A 7724-nucleotide genomic window follows, 5' to 3' on the forward strand; every position below is an offset into this window, starting at 1 on the left:
AGCGATGAGTACAGAGCCCAGGGAGCGCTGCATTCACCGCTTCCCAGTCCTCCGGTACTAATGAGTGCTTCCATAATGGAAGCACTCATTAGTATTCGCCCCATAAGACACAGTGGGGGGGTGCATGTTTGGGGTGCAAAATACGGTAAGTTCTTCCATATGTTCAAAATCTTTCACCTTTAATGAAGAACTACAGGCTAGACAATCTCACTGCAAAGGGCTCTAATTTTGACAAGAGTGCTTGAAATGGCGTCTTCTATTCCTCGCACTTAAACATTGCTTTACAAATCCTATTCGTGGTTGTGCTGCCACAGGGCATCCTAGAAAATGAAAGTTCGCTTACCGAAATTTTCGTTTCCTTTAGTACGTAGGCAGCACAGCTTTCCCTCCCTTTAAGGCTAGTTTCACACTAGCGTTAAAGTTTTCCGGTATTGAGTTCCATCATAGGGGCTCAATACCGGAATAAAATACTTCCGTTTTGTCCCCATTCATTGTCAATGGGGACAAAACTGAACTGAAGGGAACGGAATGTTCTAAAATGCATTCCGTTCCATTCCCAGAACGGAGAAAAAACCACAGCATGCTGCAGTTGTCTTTCCGTCCTGGGATGCAGAGCAAAACGGATTCGTCATGAACCCCCAATGCAAGACAATGTGGACTGATCCGTTTTCTCTGCCACAATAAAAACGGCTCCGTCCTCCATTGACTTTTAATGGAGTTCAAAGCGGATCTGTTTTGGCTATGTTAAATAAATGTTAAAGATAATACAACCGAATCTGCTCATAACGGATGACGGTCGGTTGTATTATCTGTAACGGGAGCGTTTTTGCTGGATCCTGCAGGATCCAGTAAAAACACTAGTGTGAAGGTACCCAAATAAATGTAATATTGCTCTATAAAAATACACTGCCTCCTTCCTCCTGCTCAGCCTTATAGGGGCCATCGTGATTGGTTAATTGAATATTACTGCTTATGGACCTTTCTCCTTAGTTGTACCTAGGAGGCTTTAACCCATTAATGATTTTGCTGTCTACAGACTACAGGAAATGCAGCGCTGGAGTCCTAGGTTCGAATCTGACCAAGGACAACATCTGCATGGAGTTTGTATGTTCTCCCTGCGTTTGCGTGCGTTTCATCCGGGTTCTCCGGTTTCCTCCCACACTCCAAAGACATCCTGATAGGGAGCTTAGATTGTGAGCCCCATTGGGGACAGTTTGATGCTATATAAGTGCATAAAAAAAACATTTCAGTAAAAAAAAATATATATATATATATATATATATATATATATATATAAAAATCGGTTTTGCTCCCATTTTGCATGAGCTGAACTCAAAGATCTGAAACATTTTCCACATACACAAAAGACCCATTACTCTCAAATATTGTTCACAAATCTGTCTAAATCTGTGTTAGTGAGCACTTCTCCTTTGCCGAGATTATCCATCCCACCTCACAGGTGTGGCATATCAAGGTGCCGATGAGACCGCATGAATATTGCACAGGTGCCCACAATAAAAAGCCACTATATAAGTATATGTGAAGTGAAAAGAAAACAATACATGGTTTTCAAAATATTTAATAAACAGAAATCTGTATTCAGCCCCCTGTACTCTCATACTCCTAAATAAAATCCAGGGCGACCAACTAGTTGCCTTCAGAAGTCACCTCATTAGTAAATAGAGTCCACCTGTGTGTAATTTCTTCTCAGTATAACTACAACTGCTCTTTAAAGACCTCAGAGGTTTGTTAGAGAACATTGGTGATCATACAACATTATAAAAACCAAAAGGAACACACCAGACAGGGCAGGGATAAAGTTGTGGAGAAGGGGAAAGCAGGGTTAGGTTATAAAAAAAAAATATCCCAAGCCTTGAACATATCACGGAGCACTGTTCAACATCTGGAAATAGAAGGAGCTGGGCACAACGGCAAAGCTACCAAGACATGGCTGTCCACCTAACCCGACAGCCCAGGCAAGGAGACACACATTCTAAATCTAACCCTGCACATCACCCTGAACACACCATCCCCACCGTGAAACATGGTGGTGGCAGCATCATGCTGTGGTGAGGCTTTTCTTCAGCAGGGACAGGGAAGCTGGTCAGAGTTGATGGGAAGACAGATAGAGCTAAATACAGGGCAATCCTGGAGACTGCAAAAGACAAGAGACTGGGGCGGAGATTTACCTTCCAGCAGGACAACTACCCTGAACATCCAGCCACAGCTACAATGAAATGGTTTAGATCAGGGATGCCCAACCTTCGGCCATCCAACTGTTGCAAAACTTCAACTCCCAGCATGCCTACAGATATCAGATTACACCAGGGCATGGTGGGAGTTGTAGTTTTACAACAGCTGGGAGGGCTGCAGGTTGAGCAACCCTGGTTTAGATCAAAGCATGTTCATGTGTTAGAATGGCCCAGTCTCAGTCCAGACCTAAATCCCAATGAGAATCTGTGGCAAGACTTGAAAATAGTTGTTCACAGACGCCATGCATCCAATCTTACTGAGCCTGAGCTATTTTACAAAGAAGGATGGGCAAACACTTCATCCTCTAGAAGTGCAAAGCTCGTAGAGACAAATGTAACCCCAAAGACCTGCAGCTGTAATCGCAGCGAACGGTGGTCCTACAAAGCACTGACTCAGGGGGGTTAAACACAAATGCCCCACACTTTCCAGGTTTATATTTATTATTAATTTTGGAAACCATGTATCATTTTCTTTTCACTTCACACATACTTGATACTTTGTGTTGGTCTATCCTATAAAATCCCAATAGAATACATTTAGGTTTGTGGGTATAACGTGGAAAAGTTCAAAGGCAAAGGGTATGAATACTTTTTCTAGGTACTGAATATATATGTAAAAAAAATAAAAATATATACACACACATACATGCATAGAGTATCTCACAGCAGTCAGTCCACCCTTCACATTTTTGTAAATATTTTCTTCTATCTTTTCATGGGACAGCACTGAAGATCTGACACTATGTACAGTAGTCAGTGTACGGCTTGTATAACAGTGTAAATTGGGCATGTCCTCAAAATATCTTAGCACACAGCCATTAATGTCTAAACCACTGGCAAAAAAAAGTGAGTGCACCCCTAAGTGAACATGGCCAAATTGTGCCCAATTAGCATTTTCCTCCCAATGTCAAGTGACTCATTAGTGTTACAAGGTCTCAGGTATGAATGGGGAGCAGATGTGTTACATTTGGTGGTATCGCTCTCACACTCATACTGGTCACTGGAAGTTCAACATGGCTCCTCATAGCAAAGAACTCTCTGAGGATCTGAAAGAAAGATTTGTTGCTCTACATAAAGATGGCCGAGGCTATAAGAAGATTGTCAGCACCCTGAACCTGAGCTGCAGCACGGGGACCAAGACCATACAGCGGTTTATCAAGACAGGTTCCATCAGAACAGGCCTCGCCATGGTCGACCAGAAAAGCCGAGTGGACGTGCTCAGAGGTTGTATGAGTGCTGCCAGCATTGCTGCAGGGGTTACAGGGGTGGGGGGTCAGCCTGTCAGTGCTCAGACCATACCATACTGCATCACACTGGTCTGCATGGCTGTCATCCCAGAAGGAAGCCTCTTCTAAAGATGATGCACAAGAAAGCCTGCAAACAGTTTACTGAAGACAAGCAAAATAAGGACATGGATTACTGGAAACCATGTCCTGACGAGACCAAGATAAACTTATTTGGTTCAGATGGTGTCAAGCGTGTGTGGCGGCAACCAGGTGAGGAGCACAAAGACAAGTGTGTCCTACCTACAGCCAAGCATGGTGGTGGGAGTGTCATGGTTTGGGGCTTCAGCTGTGGGGAGCTACAGTTCATTGATGGAACCATGAATGCCCACATGTACTGTGACATAGTGAAGCAGAGCATGATCCCCTCCCTGCGGAAACTGGGCTGCAGGGCAGTATTCCAACATGAAGACCCCAAACACACCTCCAAGACGACCACTGCCTTGCTAAAGAAACTGAGGGTAAAGGTGCTGGACTGGACAAGCATGTCTCCAGACCTAAACTCTATTGAGCATCTGTGGGGCGTCCTCAAACGGAAGGTGGAGTAGCGCAAGGTCTAACATCCAGCAGCTCCGTGATGTCATCATGAAGAGGTGGAAGAGGATTCCAGTGGCCACCTGTGAAGCTCTAGTGAACTCCATGCCCAAGAGGGTTAAGGCAGTGCTGGAAAATAATGGTGGCCACACAAAATTTTGACACTTTGGGAACAATGTGGCCATTTTTTACTTAGGGGTGCACTCACTTTTGTTGCCAGCAGTATAGATATTAATGGCTGTGTGTTGAGTTATTTTGAGGGCACACCAAATTTACACTGTTCTACAAGCTGAACAGTGATTGCTTTACATTGTGTCAGTGTTTTCCCATGAAAAGATAAAATATTTACAAAAATGTGAGGGGTGGACTCACTTTTGTGAGATACTGGGTATATACAGCTGCATGAAAAAGTATGTGAACCCTTTGGAATTATATGGATTTCTGCACAAATTGGTCATAAAATGTGATCTGATCTTCATCTAAGTCACAACAATAGACAATCACAGTCTGCTTAAACTAATAACACACAAAGAGTTAAATGTTACCATGTATTTATTGAACACACCATGTAAACATTCACAGTGCCGGTGGAAAAAGTATGTGAACCCCTAGACTAATGACATCTCCAGGAGCTAATTGGAGTGAGGTGTCAGCCAACTGGAGTCCAATCAATGAGATGAGATTGGAGGTGTTGGTTACAGCTGCCCTGCCCTATAAAAAACACACACCAGTTCTGGGTTTGCTTTTCACAAGAAGCATTGCCTGATGTGAATGATGCCTCGCACAAAAGAGCTCTCAGAAGACCTAAGATTAAGAATTGTTGACGTGCATAAAGCTGGAAAGGATTATAAACGTATCTCCAAAAGCCTTGCTGTTCATCAGTCCACGATAAGACAAATTGTCTGTAAATGGAGAAAGTCCAGCACTGCTGCTACTCTCCCTAGGAGTGGCCGTCCTGTAAAGATGACTGCAAGAGCACAGCGCAGACTGCTCAATGAGGTGAAGAAGAATCCTAGAGTGTCAGCTAAAGACTTACAAAAGTCTCTGGCATATGCTAGCATCCCTGTTAGCGAATCTACGATACGTAAAACACTAAACAAGAATGGGTTTTATAGGAGGATACCACAGAGGAAGCCCCTGCTGTCCAAAAAAACATTGCTGCACGTTTACAGTTTGCACAAGAGCACCTGGATGTTCCACAGCAGTACTGGCAAAATATTCTGTGGACAGATGAAACCAAAGTTGAGAAACACACAACAATATGTGTGGAGAAAAAGAGGCACAGCACACCAACATCAAAACCTCATCCCAACTGTGAAGTATGGTGGTGGGGGCATCATGGTTTGGAGCTGCTTTGCTGCGTCAGGGACTGGACGGATTGCTATCATCGAAGGAAAAATGAATTCTCAAAGTTTATAAATACATTTTGCAGGAGAACATAAAGAGGACCTTTCATCGGTCCAAACATTGTGAACTAAGTATCCTGACATATACAGCGTCGCCCAGGGATCTCACTGCACTTACTATTATCCCTGGGCGCCGCTCCGTTCTCCCGTTATGTCCTCCGGATTGTTCGGAGACTTGGTTATAGTAGGCGGAGTCTGCCCTTGTTCTGCTGGGCGGCGTCTCCTTCTCCTAGGCTGTAGCGCTGGCCAATCGCATCACAGAGAAAAAAACTCCCAGGCTGTGAGCTCTGCGCTGCGATTAGCCAGCGCTACAGCCTAGGAGGAGGAGACGCCGCCCAGCAGAACAAGGGCAGACTCCGCCTACTATAACCAAGTCCCCTAAGTCTCCGCCTACTATAACCAAGTCCCCGAACATACCGGAGGACATAACGGGAGAACGGAGCGACGCCCAGGAATAATAGTAAGTGCAGTGAGATCCCCGGGCGCCGCTGTTTATGTCAGGATACTTAGTTCACAATGTTTGGACCGATGAAAGGTCCTTTTTAAGGCCATCTGTCCACCAGCTGAAGCTCAACAGAAGATGGGTGTTGCAACAGGACAACGACCCAAAGCATAGAAGTAAATCAACAACAGAATGGCTTAAACAGAAGAAAATATGCCTTCTGGAGCGGCCCAGTCAGAGTCCTGACCTCAACCCGATTGAGATGCTGTGGCATGACCTCAAGAAAGCGATTCACACCAGACATCCCAAGAATATTGCTGAACTGAAACAGTTCTGTAAAGAGGAATGGTCAAGAATTACTCCTGACCGTTGTGCACGTCTGATCTGCAACTACAGGGAACGTTTGGTTGAAGTTATTGCTGCCAAGGGAGGTTCAACCAGTTATTAAATCCAAGGGTTCACATACCTTTTCCACCTGCACTGTGAATGTTTACATGGTGTGTTCAATAAAAACATGGTAACATTTAATTCTTTGTGTGTTATTAGTTTAAGCAGACTGTGATTGTCTATTGCTGTGACTTAGATGAAGATCAGACCAAATTGTGCAGAAATCCACATCATTCCAAAGGGTTCACATACTTTTTCTTGCAACTGTATTATAGTAGGGACAAAGGTGGCTCACTTCTATAGCAGAGTCTAGAAGGACGATTTGCCATAGTCCACATGTCTTGTAGTTCTGGGTGTACTATAACACTGGACACAGCTTTTAGGTATTGATCAGCTCTCCTCAGGATCCTATTTATAGGAGCCTCAGTTGCAGCTATTGACCAGAAACCAGAGCTTCTTTCACCTGAATACACTGACCCTTTCAAAATTTATGAGCACGAAATGCCAAAAAGTGTGGCAACTAATTTATCAGGAAGATCATGCAGAATGCATTACCCAGCAGGGGGCGCCACTGTGCACACTCCACACCAGCAATATTCTAGTTGTGTCCACCCTAGCTCAGTCACATCCATACATTTGGAATACGTTCATATCTGTATAATGGTATACACAAGGCATTCACCAGAGCCGATCTTGATCTTGGACTATTATCTGCTGTAAAACATGAGTAGTTGAGTAGTACAACAGATAGAGTCCAGATCACTCCCCAATGCCCTACTGATAGGCCATCAATGTCTCATTTAAAGGGGTTTTCTGAGACTTTAATACTGACGACCTGTCCTTTAGATTGGTCATCGGTATCTGATCTGCCGGGGTCGGACCCCTGCTGATCAGCTGTTTGAGAAGGCAGTGGGCTCGCAGTAGGCCAGTGACGACACATTCATCGGTCACATCGCCTAGTGAATCGGGCTAAGCTGCGATACCAAGCACAGCTGTTATAAGTTGTATGGCGCTGTGCTGGGGAGCGGAGGCTGCAGCGCTCACAGGAGCCTTCTCACACAGCTGATTGGCGGAGGTGCCGGGTGTCGGACCCCACTGATCAGATACCGATGACCTATCCTGAGTCATAATGGTCATACTTACCTTGAGTCACTTCTGATGCCCGCACGGCCACCACTGCATCTCCCCGTCGCACAGATCAAAACATGCAGTGACGGAGAGAGAAGCCAATAGCAGGCCGCAACAGGAACAAGCCTCCTGCGGGTGACACTAGGAGGCTCGTCCCTGTACGTTTTGATCCGTGCGACGGGGAAATGTAGCGGTGGCTTTGCGGGCATCAGAAGCGACGCAGGTGCAGGGTAAGTATGACAAGTATAAGGGGTTGGACCCCTTTAAAGTCTCGGAAAACCCCTTTCATAAT

Source organism: Bufo gargarizans, chromosome 2 (genome assembly GCF_014858855.1).
Source record: "Bufo gargarizans isolate SCDJY-AF-19 chromosome 2, ASM1485885v1, whole genome shotgun sequence".
NCBI classification, from domain to species: Eukaryota; Metazoa; Chordata; class Amphibia; order Anura; family Bufonidae; genus Bufo; species Bufo gargarizans.